This window comes from Rhinolophus ferrumequinum, chromosome 7, assembly GCF_004115265.2.
Source record: "Rhinolophus ferrumequinum isolate MPI-CBG mRhiFer1 chromosome 7, mRhiFer1_v1.p, whole genome shotgun sequence".
NCBI classification, from domain to species: Eukaryota; Metazoa; Chordata; class Mammalia; order Chiroptera; family Rhinolophidae; genus Rhinolophus; species Rhinolophus ferrumequinum.
Window position 1 is genome coordinate 83,143,508 of NC_046290.1, and position 19,074 is coordinate 83,162,581.

At 34.7% G+C, this 19,074-nt stretch overlaps 1 pseudogene; it reads right to left on the reverse strand.

Annotated features, from left to right (window-relative positions):
• Positions 1-17,874: 17,874 nt before the first annotated feature.
• LOC117024459 (uncharacterized protein KIAA1143 homolog) lies at positions 17,875-18,333 on the reverse strand (annotated as a pseudogene).
• Between the last annotated feature and the right edge of the window lie 741 nt (positions 18,334-19,074).

Genomic DNA, 19,074 nt, shown 5'->3' on the forward strand with positions numbered 1-19,074 from the left:
AGATGTTCTTCTTCTGTTTCATTTTCTGCTGTGGAATTTTGTGAGAATGTCCCTGTCTGGTTTGGTAACCCATGTAGTTAACTGACTTTGTAAGTAATTCCTGTTTGAAGCCATCATTTATCCTGATTTTATTGCAGTTGAACTAATGACTTAGTGGATAGATTTATCAAGACCTTCTGCTAGAATTAATGCGATCTGTCTTTCCTGGACAAGTGAAAGAACAAGCAAAAAGAAGAAAATAAAAAGCAGAAAGACTGGAGAAAATAGTAATCCATATAATTGGGAATTTCAATTGTTCTTATTGGAACTTATCTCAGTAGTCACCATTTATATATATTATAAACCTTATGATAAATTTTGCTGATCTGTTATTTCCATGGTACTATAACAATTTATTTGATTTACCCAAAATATGTATATAATAAATTAAATTTTATTTGAAATGACCATCTTTGTATTTGGCAAAAACAATAAACATGAAACACTAGAAAGGCATAAAATACCATCAAAATTAACAATACCAAAAGAATGAACGAGAATAACATTATTTTAATATAAAAAAACCTAAAGAGATAATTTAAATAGGCAAAGTTTAGATTCAAAGGAAATAACATCAGAATTGTAGTAAAATATAGTTAGCTATTGATACATTGCGGTAAAAGCAGAATTGTACATTATATCCTAGAAAAAATGTAAACTTGCATTATTTCTATTTCCAGGTATCAGTTAAATCATAGTCTTTATTCTAGTAATGTTCAGTTTTTGAATAATAATAAACTATTTGAGATAGAGGTTTGAATAAAATATTTTTGAATAAAGGATATGGAGAAATATTCTTATGTAATTATTTCTCCTATTTAACTGATTAGATTATTTTGGGGGGAAATTTGATATGTAGAAGTGAATAAGGACAATGTAGGTGATTGTGTTAATGGATCTGCTTTTTACTTGTAATTTTATTAGTACGGGAGAAATTTTAACAAAATTATTGAATCTAGAACAGACGTACTAAATTACCATTGTTCTCTCACTAAATACACTAAAACTAAGCTTCACCACAAGATAATAAAGTACAAGAGTTACTTTGGGGTAATGTTCTGATCCAATTGGTTTACTAAGGTATATAACATGTCCTGGTCAGTTCTGGTGTTATAATAAAATACCGAGAACTGGGTGAATTAGACAAAAGACATTTATTTGTCACAGTCCTGGAGACTGACAGTCCAAGTTCAAGGTGGGTCCTGGGGAGAACTCTCCTCCTGGCTTGCAGATGGCTGCTTTTTCACTGTCTCTATTTGATAAAGACAGAGAACTCTGGTGTCTCCCCCTCTTCTAATAAGGAACTAATAACCATTGTGAAGGTCCCACCTTCATTGTCTCATCTAAACCTGATGATCTCCAACGGCCCCAACTCTAAATACCATCACATTGAGAGTTTAAGCTTCAACATATGAATTTGGGAGGACACATTTCAGTCCATAGCAGTCTGTTTTTAAAATAGTCAATCTGCATTTTGTGCTTGCGTGCCTGAATATCCTAAAGAGAACAAACGAAGCTGAACTTTCTATAATCCTGTCTTTAGAAAGAATAAGCTGCTGAGGCTTTGCCAACAAATTTTCTTTCATTTTCTTTTTTCTAGATGTCCAACTGCTTATAGGATTTGGAGAAGAGGAAAACAGACAGGAGGACCCAGAAAGGTGGGAAACAATTGCGTTGTGTTTTTCTTAAATGTATACGCGTATGTGTGTCTTTAAAATTAGTTTTTAGTATGTCCTTCTAGCAGTTGGAAAAATGCCACACAGTAGAAAAGCGTAAAAACAGTAGACAGTGACATATTTTGTGTTGCTTTTGTGCTAACTTGAATTTATATTTTATTACCTGAGAGCAATGCCGCAGGGCAGGGAAGTGGTACAGTCTATTTGCATGTTGACAAAAGTTCCAAAAGGAATATTAAAAGAAGAGACTTTATTCAAGTGAACAGTTTGCAAACTGGAGAAATGCAGCCTCTGATGTAAATCGAAAATGTGCTCCCCTGAGACAAAAGAGAGGCCGTCTTTTATAGAGAAAATCCATGCCCAAGTTTTCATTTAGGTATACATTTGCAAATGAGGTTTTGTGAAGTTCCGATTGGTTGGGGCATGTTATAGTCTATTGGCTAGACAGTAGTATGGTGATGACTGAACAAGGAACTTCCCTGCAGTGGTCTACTCAGACTGAGTAAACAGGCAGGGCATAGTGTAGGAGGTTAGAAACACAGTCTGTGATTCTTCCTAGGGTGCAAGGTTGAGAGACCCCTGTCAGCAAAAGGCCTCTAGACTATAGTTTAAATATAGGCCCATTTAACAACGGGGAGTCCGTCTTGGGTTCACATGCATGATTTTCAGGTGTGCAATAGAATTTGTATTGCCTCTCTAGTCCTTGCCCTTTGTTGTCTAGTGTTTTCATATCTTAAGTTATGATTAAGTTTGGATCTCTATTCTGAGTCATTCAATTTTCAAGTAAATATTTCTGAAGTTACACTGATAATCTTCAATATATTTTTGAAATGCTTGAGAGTACCTGTCCATTGAATGCCAGCGAAAGCATTCATCTCTACCCAGTCATAACACACGATGGAACAGTGAAGGCTTAAGTGGTTAACAACAGAAACACAGAATGGAATGGTGAACCATGAAATGATCTGAATCAGATCTTAAAATGTATACGATGACTGGACAATCTAACACAGTTGTAGGTACACAGCTGTCACATGGAAAGGCTTGATGCTGATTCTATCCTGTTTTATAGTGTTTGGTATAGGATAGTAAACAGTGGCTCTTAAAGGTTACCTGAATTATTATTCTTGCGTGTGTGTGTGTGTGTGTGTGTGTGTGTGTGTGTGTGTGTTTGGGGGAGAGAGACAGTGAGTTGGGGGGAGAGAGAGAGAGAGATCTGTGTTAATAGTAAAAAAAAATAGAAAATTTGTTGATTCAAAAATTATGCTGATCTTGAAGTATTTATACTTCTGTTACTGGCTTATTTCATTTACCATAATATTCTCAAGTTTCATCCACCTATATGAAGTATCTAAAGTAATCAAACTCATAGAAATAGAAAATAGTATGGTGGTTTTTCTTCAGCTAAATACCCAAAAGTGGAATTGCTGGATCACACGGTAGTGCTAGTTTTAAAATTTTGAGGGAACTCCATACTGTTTTGCAGTGGCTGCACCAATTTACATTTCCACCAAGAGTGCACAAGGGTTCCATTTTCTCCACTTTCTCACCAACACTTGTTATTTCTTCTTTTTGATAATTCTCATTCTAAGAGCTATGAGGCAATATCTCCTTGTGGTTTTGATTTGCATTTCCCTGATGATTAGTGATGGTAAGCTTCTTTTCATGTGTCTGTTGGCCATCTCTACGTCTTCTTTGGATGAAAGTCTATTTAAATACTCTGCCAATTTTTTATCTGATTGTTTTTGTTTGTTTGTTTGTTTTTGATATTGAGTTGTATGAGTTGTTTGTGTATTTTGGATGTGAACCCCTTATCTGATATATAATTCGCAAATATTTTCTCCCATTTGGTAGGTTGCCTTTTCATCATGTTGATGGTTTTCTTTGCTGTGCAGAAGGTTTTTAGCTTGATTTTGTTCCATTTGTTTATTTTTTTCTCTTGTTGCCTTTACATAATTATTTTAAGATCAGTTATTTAACCTCTCACCCCCAATATCTTTATATTTAAAATGACAATTAAAATAATACTTGATTTATGAAGCTTTAATAATTAGGTGACATAATGCACTTAACACTGTGCCAGCATATGGTCAAGCTTATTATTAATAATAATTACTATTGATTACATATTTAGTAAAATGCAGTCACCTTATAATGCATGAGGTAATGAGCATTCACAGTGTTTATGGTATTCTGAATTAATATCCATTCTTTTTATCTCAGAGTGATGTGAACTTCATTCATTGATTCATTCAATCATTCATTCATAAGATGGAGCATCTGCCATGTGCTGGCTCCTGTTGGGTCTTAGTAAAACAAAGATGAATAATAAACATTCCCTGCCAATAGTTGCTTATGGACTATAAGGTCGGGCGGGTATTTGGGCTATCAAATGAAATAGAGTTTGGCAAATGTTGTAATGGAGTTACTGTGATGGTATAATAGAAAAAATAATATCAACTTTGTTTCATAAAGAGAAAAGCAAGGAAGTCTTCCTAGAATTAAAAAAAAAAAAAGTTTGACCTGAGTCTCAATTAGTAGGAATTTGCCATGAGAGCAAACGAAGAAATGCATTCCAAAAAGAGGAAAAATGTATTAAGAATAGCTTAGTGTCATGGCGATTATAAAAATGCAAACATTTTGGTGCGAATAAATGCTAAATTTAGGCATAATTTCTTGGTTTAGAAAATATTTACATGTTACCTCTTTATTATTGTAGAAGAGCACACAGCGTAATTCTTGTGTTAAAGCTGTGTCACATTCTCTGCTTTCTCTTTCCATCCCAATCCTTAGAATTCTTTAAAGGCAGCCTCTACATTCAACACAGGTAAAAAATGTTTTGTAAAAGGCAAGTTAATTAAACTATTGGGTGAAGTTTCATGACAACAGTTGCTCCTCTTGTTTTTGTGTTTATAATGTGCAATTTAACAGGATGGGGGAAGCGTGGTGGAAAAACATCTTTTTCCTTTCCTATTATTTAATAGACATGGATGGAAGTGGGCAAGTTGTTCACTAAATAAATAGCAGTTCTGGTGATTACTAACTAGTCTAGAAAGTCTGCTCTGTCCTGAAGTTGAGCCGAAAACCCTGTCTGCTTTGGTCATCTAAAGCCAGCTGTATTTACTACAGTAGAGGTAAGTACAAAATCAAATCTACCTTTTAAAAACATATTGCAGAATTTAAAGGTGAAAAAAAAGTGATGTCAGATTTAAATTTCTAAAAATAACTGAAGCAAGAAAACGTTGTCTTTTGAAATAAAGACTAGTGTCCTTGTGAAAACAAATGAAGTAATTCCTGCGGGGCTGGTTCCAGACGCCTACATTTTATCATACTCACATACTCACATAAAAGATATTTTACTGCCAATGTAGCCATATCAGTGATGTGTAGCTGTCTCCTTCCTCCATACCCCTAAAAAGAAGCAAAGGACAACATTTTGCATGTCAGAGATAACTACTCTTATCTCTACACAAAATCAGTGTAGCTGAGAAAAGGAACAACATTAAACAGATTTAGAAATAGCATAAACACTTTATGACTTATGCACTAGGGAAGTATAAGCAGTATAAATCATATAGCTGGAATAAAGTTGAACTTTCAATATGTTCTTGTAATACAAGTTAAAGCAATTAATGTTTAAATTTATTTAAGCTGTAAGCATGCTAAAAATGACAGGTAATTTAATTATTTATGACAAAATTTTAACCCTGATTTATATATCAAATTATTTAATTTTAAACAGCATATCACTAATTAAATGTAGTAATAAGCAGTAGAGTTTGCATATTTCTCCTTCTTGATTGAAATGGTCATATTTATTAAATACATCTTCAATGGGGTTCATCATTGGAGAGTATGGTGGTAGAAATAATAAAGTGTTTCTTGTCTAATCAACAAGTTCATGTACTTAGTGGGTTTGTGGAGGTTTATATTGTCCAAAACAAACCACACTTCCTCCAGATTATCTTCATCCAATTTCTGCAATAATTTCTGAAGAAATTCGCAAAAAATAAGTAACCGTACAATGTGCAAAAAAAAAAGTAACCGTAGAATGTGCAATTACTTCATGCCACACCATTCCCTGAATGTTTATTGCTGCAATTAGAGAAACATTCTGTCCTCTAACCATTGCCACAGTCACACGAGCTGGTGCATGTATTAACTTTCAATTGTGCCTTCGTTTTTCAAAAATTACGTTCTGCGTAAGAAATATTTTGGCTGATCCATCAAACCATGAACATTTAGTAGATGTTATTAATCATTCTGTTGCAACTATTACTCCTACAGCTTGTCATAATTATTTTATGAATATGTATATGAAATTACCATGAGCAGTGGCAGGAGAACTGTTATAAATGAAGCTATAAGTAAATAAGTATTTCTGATGTTAAATATAAGTATTTTATGTTAATTATTAAATACATACAATACAATGTTTAATTTTAACAATAAATTAACATTGGATTTATTTTTATTACAAAGATTAAGAAAACATTTTTGTGGAAAAATTTAATCTGCAGAAGGATGAATTTGATTTGCAAAAGGGTGAATTTGGAGCGCAAAACATGTATCTCTTCCTCTCCTCTAATGGACGAACCCGCTTGGGCTAATTAAGGATGGACAAAGCTTCCAGGGCCCTGGTAATATCGCTCTTCTCTGGAGCCACCCAATAAAAAACTATTCGGTTGTCAATATTTTGTTGTCATATGTTATATAAGGTAAACATATCTTTTTATGGAGTTAATATTCTTTTGCATATTGCATTATTGATAGCCACCTTATCTTAGGTGGATTTCAATACATCATCTCTGTTTTCCTGAAAGGTCCTTCCTCAGAGTTCACTGTGTGTGCGGTTTAGTAAGATGAAATACTCTACTTTCTATTACCACCTATCTTTGGGTGGTTTGTTTTATGACTGCAGTGAACTGATGTTACTGAAGTGATTATGGAGAGTCAAACGTTTCAGGATGCTGAAAGTTGGGGCCTGATTTTAGGGACATTTTTATGACCCTGAGGACTAAAGGTATAAAATGGAAGGAATCAACACTGTATCAAATGACCTGATACATTTGGATTCACTCAATGTTTTAAATATTTGCCATTATAGTTTGTCCATGTTAAACCACACGTTGATGCAGACTCTCTTTCTGGGGCTGGCCCTCAGTACTAGTTTCGTAAGTCCACAGTTTGAGCAGTAATACTTCATTCTCTCGATACCCCCTTACCAATGAAAACTCACAGATTCTTTGCCCAGTTCCTCAGGACATTGTTCTCTAAACAGACCAGAAAAGTCAGTACTCCACAATGTTGACTGTCTCTCCATTTCAGTGAATTTTAATTTCTTTAGGAATTCAGCAAGTGTAGGTGGGCTCAGGGAGGCTGACTGGGTAAGTCAAGATTATTGTTGTTTTTTCATTTTAGCATGAAGATACAAATGCAGTGCTTTTAAACAGAATGTCCTAGGCATTCTTCAAGGGCTTCTCTTCTATCTGTGCAACTCTTCACACATACTATGATGCCATGAGTGAGGCCAGAGATATTGAGGACGGAAATACAGTTAGCAAGTAACAGTTTCTATACATTGGCTCTTGGAATAGGCTGTAGGAGGGGAATGGTTGGAAATAGAAAGATTAGCAAGAAGGCAATTGCAGGAAAGGAAATGGAGATCTCGCAATCCAGATGGTAACAGTGAATGTGGTCAGAGAGATGGCCAGAATCTGGATATATTTTGAAGCCAGAGACCATAGCATCTCCTGCCTCATTAAACATGAAGTGAGAAAAAGAAAAGGTGAAGTTTAAATTCAAGGTTTTTTTTTGTTTGTTTGGTAAAGGAAGGATGGAGCCACCATCAGTTGAAAGTGGGAAGGTTCTAGACAGGATAAACTTGAGGAATCTAGTCAACATTCAAGTAGCAATGTTAAATGGGTAGTTATATATATGAGTCTAGAGCAGGGGTGTCCAAACTTTTATCAACGTTTTTTACCAAGGGCCACATGCGGTAAAATACACAAACAGCCGGGCCACTCACTCGAGGTGAAGTACGTATTGCCTCACCTGGTTTATTTAAGTAAACTAAATATATTTTTGGAATTTGCTGCGGGCCAATTAAAAAATGGATTGTGGGCCGCAGTTTGGACACCCCTGGTCTAGAGCTATCAAAAAGATCTGTACTAGTTATACACATTTTTTAGTAGTCATCATACAGATGGTATTTAAAAACTGGATGAGAAAATTAAGGGAATAAGTTTAATTAAAGTAGAGGAGTAACAAATGAGTTCTGGACACTCCAATGTTAAGAAGTCCATTTGATTCAAAATAAGATAAACTTGAATTCTACATCAATCATATATTCCAAAATGAATCAAGAAAGAGACACGATTTTCAGTGCATAACCAGTGATATTCTAAATATGATCCATGTTTTTTGTTTTGTTTTACAATAATATTCTGCAGTTAGCCACAATATTAATTTCTAGAAAGCAAGAATTATGCAGTTCTCAAAGTATTTTTTGACTTTAATTAATAGTACAGAAATAGGAACTTTATATTTTTAAAGTAATTTTTATATTCTCAAGAGACTATCTAGAGATAGGAAAATTATTTTATTTCCAAAAGTCCCATTTTAATTAAACATTAAAATGATATTTAAAGTTGGTATTTGCTTTGTATTTTTTACTTTATTATCAACTTTCTTTAGATGTTGTTTAGTTATTTCATTATTTTTTGAACATTTTGAGTGAGCATTTCCTTCAATTATTTAAGTGAAGTTGCAGAAAAATAACACAGATTTTACCCTAGGAAATAGACTCTAACTATAAGATTTCTTATCTTCTGTAATTCTATTATATTGGCAAAATGTTTATTATGTCATGAAATAATATGTTTTGGATGTGGTTGACTTACTGAAACAATAGAATTATGCATTGCAAGTCAGTTTACTCTTATTCAAGAATTATCATGGGAACTGGGGTGCCCAGATATGTATGTCTGTGCATGTGTTTGTGTGTATACGTGTGTGTGTGTGTGTGTGTGTGTGTGTGTTTTAGGTGTTTGTCCAAGAGCACATTTTTAGTGTTTTTTGCTTTCATATCAATCTTCATAAGTTACACATGAATACATGTAAACCATAAAAAAATTAATATATATTGGTCATCTCTTACAAACCAAGCAGCAAGGAAAGTAATAATTATACAAAAAAAGGCACAGTACCATATCCCAAACTGATAGTTTACCTCCTTTTTTATTGTAAGTGTTCTCAGAGGCTCTATCTAACTATCTATCTATCTATCTATCTATCTATCTATCTATCTATCTATTTATTGAATTTATTTTCCAATTACAGTTGACATACAATATTATATTAGTTTCAGATGTACAGCATAGTGATTAGACATCTATATACCTTACAAAGTGATCCTCTTATGAATTTTTAAAAACGCAGTGATTTGTTTCTGTAAATTTGCAAATAAAATTCCTTCATGTGGACTCTGCCTTTGAAGAGCTCCTAGTTTAGTGAGGTAAAACAAGGCTTGCCAAACATCATTATGATATTGTGTGGAAAGTGAAGCAGAAGGGGATCAGCTGTCATACAGCTAAGGGGAACGAGTAATTTGATCAGGTGTAACAGGGAGGGTGTCCATATGGTAGTGGCAAGTGTTGTACTTCTGGAAGGGTGTCTAGGACCCTTAAATTTCTGCCATCTCATCCCCTTTCTCCTTAGTTAACTGCTATCATTCACTGTGTCTCAGCTCCTGCCATTTTCTCAGGGATGCCTTCCCTGATGACTCTGGCTGATTCATGTTCCTGTATTATATGTTCACTTCCTAACAATGGTTTTCCTTTCCTTAATTTGTAATAATACATTCACTACTGAAATTATGTGTCTGCCTTTCCCCGAACCTCTCTCCACATTAGAAATCCCATGAATGAATGCATGGAATGTGTCAGTTTGTTATTCCCAGCAGCTAACAGAGTGCCAGGCCTGACCAACAGGAGAAGTCATTAATTACTTATCAGATGTAGAATTAAGAAATTTAAAAAATGAGTTGAACTTCCGGGTGCCTTAGTGAAATATGTTTGTATACTTATCAGATTTCTAAATAATTAATTGACATTTTCAGGTCTCTTCGCATTGATTTTACTACACTAGAGTGATAATTTGCATCATTGAATTATTAGATATGGTAATTAACCAATGTACTTAATCTTTTGGCTCTCTAGTAAATTTAAATATTGTTTTCAGTAATTCATAAATTTCCTCTCATGTTTACTTTCCAAGCCTCCTCATAATTTAAGTCTTTGTCATTTTAACTTTTTCATATCAGATATCTTACATTCTACATTGTTTTCTTGATCATTGTTTTAACCTTAGCTTCCTCCTACCCCCAAACATGCCATTATAGGCTTGTCAGTACTTATTTCTTCTAAAGTCTATTTGCAATATTTACAATAATGATAATGTATGACTCTATTTGTATTTTTAAATGATGTATAATTTTTAACCATTGTTTTATGTGTTGGAATTCTAACATCAGAAAGAGAAAACTGTCTTTCACCTATGGAATGTTTTTATCAAAGGAATAACTCTGAATGTACTGTTTCTTTTTCCTATAAAGAACTTGCCATTTTCAGTGATTTATTACTGAGAAACAGTTATAAGTAATAAGACTAATTACTTGTGTCAGACAGAAATAAGAGAACCTAATCTTTCATAGCATCAAATGTTCTCTGCTTGTTGGCAATTCTTCCTGTTGTATTATTATTTTTATCATAGATGAAAGCTGTAAATTGGTATCAAAAGGAAAACAATCCAAATTTGAGAGATCAAATTTGGGAAAATAACGTTAAAATCCCAGGGAGTTCCAGTCCGTCAATTTAGGAGATATACCTATATATGGGAAAAAAATCATCACACAAACTTTAGAGAAAATAAGGATCACCAAATCTATTTATGGGCTAAAGCTAACTCTATATTGTTTTTAATATGAATTTTTAATGGTAAAGGACTCTGCCTATGCACAAAATAATGTCCACTGCCTTTCTAGCTGAAACTTCCACTGTTTAAATAATAAAATCTTCCTTAGAGTTAAAAATTTGTGAGCATACCTCATTGATACATATTAGTAAATTGGCATGGACTGTATATTGATTAGTCAATTAACTAAAATCAGGATCCTGAGGTTACAAGATATTTTTAATTATATAGAAATGTCATGTAAATGTCATGCTGTGAAGACTCTGGATTCTGTTGTATTCCTTGGACGTGTCGATTCCTTTATTTCAGCAGGCAGGCATTAAATTAATTGAAATCAAACTCTAAACTGGCATTTGGGTGTCAGCTCATACCTCAGTTCTGTTCTTTCTCTAGCTGGAATGCTCAGAATATAACTACTAATGCATAACTCTGGTTTGCTTGGAAATTATGGATGAGATTATGTACATATTTTGAATATCCCTCTCTAATTCTTTTTGTGATCTCTCTACCTCTACAAGAAGTTTGGTTGTCTCATATTCTGTCCAGTTCCTCAGCCCAGTTAAAAGTTTTAGGAGTTTCTAATGGTCCAACTGGACTCAATCCAAAAGAGGCCTGGCCTCAGTCCAAAAGCCACAGAAATTTGAAATTCACCCCTACCACTCTCTTCCTCCAAAAATCAGCCTGCTTTCAGAATCAGCTGCCTCTGCTCTCTCTCCAGGGCATTTAGAAGCTAATTTCTTCTTCTTTTTTTTTTTTTTTTTTTTTTTTGCACTCAATCTAAGGACATTTTATTATGTAGGAGGAAACTGGCAAACTATAGGGCCTACTGGAAACGAGTTTTCATTCAGGCACAAGAGAACAACTTTTTGCATAAAACAAAATTTAAAACGATAGTAGGAAACACCATTAAGAGAGTACAAGGGCAAGCCACAGAGTGGGAAAATATGCTTATAATACATCTATCCTATAAAATTCTCATATCCAGAATATATAAAGTATTCCTACAAATCAATAATAAAAAGACAGATAGCCCAGTGGGAAAATGAGCAAAAGACTTGAATCTCTCAAAAGAGGCTATCCAATGGTCAATAAACACATGAAAAGGTGCTCAACCTCACTCGGCATCAGAGAAACTAGAAGCTAATTTCTGTGTGCTCTCTGAAGTTTACAGCTGTCTACTATGACAGGTTTGCTGCAATAGTAGCTTACTTCAATATATGTGTGGTTTTAAAATCAAAGTTTTTGATTTATTCTAATTAGTCTGAGGAGTCATCTATTTATAGTTTATAAATCTATGTATTTATAAACCAAAATTTAAAGAATTAAAAAAATATATTCCATAACTTTGAGAGCCACACGTTTCTTATTTTTAAAAGCCAGTAATAAAAGTCATTATGAAACTCATAGTAAAAACTTTGTTTTTCTTTAAGCTGCAGCTTTTAGCAAGATGCAATGAGATGCCAACATATGTTAACCATTGAAGTTTAACTTTTGCTCTCTCTGTCAAATTTTATGTTGTATTAGATTTGTTCATCTGGACAAGATATACTTTGTGTACACACATAATTAGAGAAAAAGCTTTTGGTGAGTAAGTCTTCAAAGTTTTCCAAGAAAAAGAGAAACAGAAAGTAAAGAGGCAAAAAAACCAATATGAAGTAAGAGCTGCTTATGGCCAGATATGGAGAAGGTTACAAATACTCGTTCAGTATAGGGAAGTTCTCAGGGGCCTTAGTTATAATTCTGAGGGATAAGTAAAGGGACAGGAAGGAATTATGATGGACAATAGAGCTTGTTCTATTAAATGATTGTCTGTGAGCTTCTGTTGTTAAGATAGTTCTTGCTAGTTCTTGCAGTTTTACTGGTAACGTTAGAAATTCAGTGTCACAGTACTGTTGAAGCCTTTTCATAATCTATCAGAGGCTTCCAGTTCTTGAATTTTTTTTGGAGAAAGATAGAACAGTGACAACTCTGTTGACCTTCTTAGAGAATACTTATAGAATACTGACAGGTTTTTCATTTTCTGACTACATCAAAACAATTGACCATAAGGGAAGGGAAACCTGGAGTGTACGAGTATACCTAGGACAAAATTGAATTCTTCAACGAATTTTCCTTTTCCATTGTGGGTCTCAGGAAGCCCTTAACCATGGTACAAGGAATTGAACACAATCAGTTTCTTTTAATTAGAAGATTATAATTTTAAGGTATACTGAAATACTATGACCACTTCAGGAGAAGGAGCAGAAGGGAAATGTAAAAGGGGGGAACCCCGTGAATAAGCTTTGGTGGATATACACTAAGGAAATATAAAGTTTCTTCCTTTTTAATAGTTTTAGCCTAAGAGTTTTTAAGGGAGATGATTCTAGAATTCAAATTGCACTTAAAAGTCTCATTTTAATAAAGCAGACTATTTGATAGTCAAGATTTTGTTTTCTTTTTGTTTAATGTGCCTTAAATAATCTTGTTCATGTCACAAAGTGTCCCAAAGCAATCCTAAATTATCCTTAGTAAATGTATGCCAGGCAGTACATAGATAGAGAGGCACGTGACTTAGCATTATAATATGAAAAAATGATGGAAGCAGGTGTTTTGCCCAGAAGCGGCACGGAATTGCATTGATATGATTCAATGTAAAACTTTAACAGCTATAAAGGTTGGTGCTTGTGCAACCTCACGTCTCCTTGTCTGGCCACGTTGGCAGAAGCACACAAAGGGTTCTCAGATATGCTGTTACCAGGTTAGAAGTCTGAGATTAGGAACTGTAGAAAATGATATGAGACTGTTATTTTGAAACACTGTCAAGGAAACGAGAAAAATAAACTGCTGAAGACAATGAAAGTTAGGTTTTCATTTAATTGAGTTGTTTTAAGATGACAGAGATCTGTGCATATTGACAATAGAGGTATGAAGTAGGTAAGAGGTCGGAGGTCATTTAGGCTCAGGGAAAGGAGGGTGGGGTTCACAACATAAAAGGAATGATCACCTTTATTGATTAGAGACATTGTTTTTCAACCTAAGAAGAGCAGAGAAGTAGAAAATGACTTGTGAAAACAAGAATGTGCAGAAGTATAAAATAGAGGGGGTTAAGGAGAAGACCTAGAATAGTAGGGATAAGTAAAGGGACAGGAAGGAATTATGATGGACAATAGAGCTTGTTCTATTAAATGATTGTCTCTGAGCTTCTGTTGTTAAGATAGTTCTTGCTAGTTCTCTTTGCAGTTCTATCTCCTTGCGTAATCACCCGAAGCTTTCAATACCCAGAGATTGTGGGCCTTCATTTTAAATCTTACTGACCTTATACAATATCCGCAATACCTCCAAAATCAAATCTAAATATTCTACTCACCCTTACCTAATAGGAAATGGAATAAACTATTCTGTTTTTCCTAACAAAATTAGTATGTTGAGGACCTAGTTAAAAAAAAAAAAAGGAAAGTTCCTTTACAAAGTATAGTCAGCCTTTAATACAACTTGCTTTATTTCTCATATTAACACCAACAAGACCAACAACAACACTTGATTTAGGAACATTCATCCCACTTCATAATCTCTCTCTCACTGTCAATTTGGAGTGACCGCTTTTTGTTGAGTGAGGGCTTTCACAGATGCAGTCAAAAGCCACTAGGGATTTTAGCTTAAATCTCAGTTCTGAAAAATTGCCTGACATTTCCCCCACCACCCTCCATACCCTGACGTTTATCCAGAGCTATTTGGCATTGATTCCTCCCCACCCCCCATTATTTGTCATTGTTTTCTTAACTTCTTTCTTAAGCAGGACTCCTCCTCCTCCTGCTGCTGTTGCCTTCAAACTGTGAAGTCTGACCTATCACCAACCTCCTTGGCAATTGCTTCTAAATTTTATTCTGCAGCAGTATCTAGAGAGTGCATGCAGACCCAGCACTCAATCCAATCCAGTAGATTCAGGTTTGCCTACAATTCTGTATTTTCAATTCATTCCCTAATCACAAATATGTTTAATTCGTGTATGATTCCAGTAATAAATTTTATATTTTTTTCTTTTCATTTTTTATCCTCTCTCTCTTTGTTTTGATAATGAAGGGGAGTTGTAAGTATATGAAATCATCCCATTGTCTTGATCTCTTTGTTATTCTAGAGTTTGGTGAGTATCATCGCCCAGGTTTAAATCTCAGGTTTAAATCAAGATACAAAAATGTTATCAAACTAAGCATCAGATTGCTTTTGTTCTTATATAGCTTCAGGAATCTTTTTTTTTTTTTGAATAGACTGTGTATTTTAGAGCAGCTTTAGGGTCACAGCAATATTGAGCAGAAGGTACAGAGAGTTCCCACACACCTCCTGCCACCACACATGCATAGGAACATCCTGCACCAGTGATGAACTGACGCGGACACATCGTTATCACTTAAGGTCCATAGTTTACATTAGGGCTCATTTTTGGTGTACGTTCTATGGGTTTGGAGAAATTCATAATGACATGTATCAACCATTTTAGTGGATCCACCATACAGAGTAGTTTTGCTGTCCTAAAAACCTTCTGTGCTCTGCCTTTTTATGCCCCGTAACCACCCCTCCAACCTTGGCAAACTCTGATCTGTTATTCCCATACCGTGTTTCCCTGAAAATAAGACCCAGCCGACAATCAGCTCTAATGCATCCTTTGGAGCAAAAATAAATGCAAGACCCGGTCTTATTGTACTATAAGACCTGGTCTTATATAATATAATGTAATATAAGACTGGGTATAATATAATATAATATAATATAATATAATATAATATAAAACAAATGTAATATCGGGTCTTATATAACATAAGACCGTGTCCTACGTAATATAATATAATGCAATATAATGTAAATACGGGGTCTTATATTAATTTTTGCTCCAAAAGACACGTTAGAGCTGATTGTCAGGCTAGGTCTTATTTTCGGAGAAACACGATAGTTTTGCCTTTTCAGAAAACCATATAGTTGGAATCATACAGTATACAGCATGTTCAGATTGTCTTCTTTCACTTAGTGAACAAGATTTATTGGCAATTGTTTGCATTTACTGAGCATAGACTCAATGAGGAAATGAATAATGCACATCTGAATTTTCTCCGTGTCTCCACCTATAGAAAGACACCTTGGTGGCTTCCAAGTTTTGGCAATTATGAATAAAGCTGCTATAAACATTCACGTGCCAGATTCTGTGTGAACGTGTTTTCAACTCCTTTGGGTAAATACTAAGGAGCATGATTGCTGGATAGTATGGAAAAAGTATGTTTAGTTTGGTTAAGAAACCACCAAACTCTCTTCCAAAGTGAGTGAAGCATTTTTCATTCTCACCAACAATGATCCTGTTGTTCCACATCCTAACCAGGACGTGGTGTTGTCAGTGTTACAGATTTTTGACTCTTCTAATAGGTGTGTAGTGGTATCCTTGTTTTAATTGCGTTTCCCTGATGACATATGATGTGGAACATCTTTTCTTATGTTTATTGGCTGTCTGTATATTTTCTCTGGTGAGGTGTCTAGTTAAGGTCTTTGGACCATTTTTTTTTATAGATGATTTTTTATCTGATACAGAGGTTGGAAAACAGAACAACAAAAAAGACTGATATATTACATATTTTACAAATTAGTAAGAAAAATATGACTATACGAATGAAAAATGAACAAAAGTTAATTCAAAAAGATACAAAATGGCCTGTTAACCTATGAAAAACAGTTTAGCTTCCCTGGTAAATCAAAGAAAATGCCAATTAAATTTAAATATGAAACACCATTTTCAATACATCAAATTGACAAAAATGAAATGGCTGGTGCCAGCCCATGTCTGGTGTACTATTATCACGGATGAGCTGAAGTGGGCTCTTCAGCTCATCCGTGAAAAATGGAAAAATGGTAGAAACCTCTCGAGAAAGCAAGTTGAAAGTAGGCATCAAAAGCTTTTAAAATATTCAAATACTTTTCATTTCACAATAGATGCAAATCAAGCCATTATGCTATATGCCTTAAATTTATACTGTGATGTATGTCAATTATTTCTCATACAAATACACACTTTGATCCAGTAATTCTGCTTCCATTAATTTATCCCAAGGAATCACTAGAATTGCATTTGGAGGTTTCTGTCCAAGCACAGTTTGACCACTGTCTTACTTAGACTTCATGTAGCAGAAACCTGACAGAGGCTTAAATAGGAGTGTTTTTTTTTTTTTTCTCTCCTGTATCAATTCCAAAGGGTTGGCAGCCCAAGGCTGGTGCAGCAGCTTCTGGAGGCACGCCATTGCATCCAAGCTCCTTGAGTCTTTCCACTGTACCCCCCATGGCAAGTGGCTGCCTTCCTTATGCCTAAAAATGGGCCCTATACTCCTAGGTTTCATGTCTGTGCTCCAGGCAGCATAAAGACAGAAGGACAAAGGTGCATGCCTGCCAAATCTCTCCTTTTGCATCAAAAAACCTAGTCACTTTATTAAGCTGACTTCCATTTGTGTCTTCCCTCTTTTTTACACTGTTATCAACTATAGTCACCATGTTATACATTAGATCCTAAACTGTATCGAGATCACCTGTATTAGATCCTTACTTGTACAAGACCCACCTGTATCGCACAACTTTCCAGAGCTGTCATAGAACTACGCTTAGGAGGATTTGGGGAAGAATTCTTACCTACGGACATGATCTTCTCCCCACCTCAAAGTGGGGCTCTGCTGATGAGGAAGATACAACAGGGGTTCTGTTTAATTACGAAATCCTCTTGTTTTGAATTTTACTTAACTGGAAAAATGCTCACAATTTAACATCAACTGAGAAGCAGTATAGAGAACATGCACAGTATATCTCAAATTTTGTTTAAAACTATAATTTACAGGGCAGCCGGTTAGCTCAGTCGGTTAGAGAGCAGTGCTATTGACTAGGTTGTCAGTTCGATCTCCACATGGGCTATTGTGAGCTGCGCCCTCCACAACTAGATTGAAACAACTGCTTGACTTGGAGCTGATGGGTCCTGGAAAAATACACTTAAAAAAAGAAAGGTTAAATGTCTACAGAGTTAGCATTTCAAGTTAAAGTCGTATGGATGGATGGACATACTTTTTATTTTATTATTTTTTTCTGTATTTTCTAAAATGAACTTGTATTATCATTATTATAAGAAAAAAATTATTTTGAAAAACACCCCTTGTGCTCTTAAACACTAAGTCCAAAATCTTTATACTTACTAATTTTCATCTCTACTGTCAAAAGAAAGGAAGCTTCTGTTTTTGATTTGCCTACATTCTTTTTAACTGAGTCCTGCTCATTTATTTCATCTTCACTTGTCTTCTTCGAGATTGCTGTTAAATCTGAATATTTTGCATCTGAAGAACGCTTGACTGCTTTTCGATACATGATTCTTCCATCATCTGAAGCTGGTTCTTCATCTGCTTTGGCAGCCTGTATTTCTGCTTTCATTTTCATGACTTTTTCAAATGACAGGTCTCCCTTTTTTAAAAATCACCACTTGGGGCTGTTCACCACCTTCTTTGTCACTGTGATCACCATCTTAATCTGGGAATTGGGCCTGGATTCTCTTGGTCTCTACGGTGGCCCCTTCCCTGTGGCCGACCTGTTCCTTGAAGCAGGCCAGGAACTCCAGCTCAGCTAGCTGCACATACAACTCCTGGTTCCGCTTGCTCATGGCTACTCTGGACATTTTTTTTTTTTTAATTGGGTTGTTTGTTTTCTTGAGTTTTAAGAGTTCTTTTTATATTTTGGGAAAAAAAGGTCCTTTTAAATGTGTCTTTTGGAAATATTTTCTCACAGTCAGTGGCTTGCTTTTCATTCTCTTGATAGTATCTTTTGTAGAGCAAAAGAAACTTAATTTTAATGAAGTCTAGCTTCTCAATTTTTTTCTTTCATGGAATGTGCCTTGGTTTGTATCTAAAATTCTTCATCTAACTCAAGATTATCTAGATTTTCTACTTGTTGTCACTTAAGAGTTTTATAGATTTATGTTTTGGTTTGTGATCCATTTTGAGTTAATTTTTTGAAGGGTGTATGGCTTGTAACTAGATTCATTTTGTGTGTGTGTATGTCTAGTTTTTCAAGCACCATTTGATGAAATGACTGTCTTTGCTCCATTTTATTGCTTTTGCTTTTTTTGGTCAAAGACCAGTTGATCATATTTATGGGTCTATTTCTGGGCTTTCTATTCTGTTCCATTGATCTATTTATTTATTTTCCCCCCAATATCATACTGCTTGATTACTGTAAGTATCAAAATAAGGTAATATCAATCTTCCAAATGTGTTCTTGTCCTTGAATATTGTGTTGGATATTCTGGATCTTTTACCTCTCCAGATAAACTTTAGAATCAGTTTATTGATACCCAAAAATAACTTGCTGGGATTTTATTGGTATTTCATTGAAGCTATAGTTG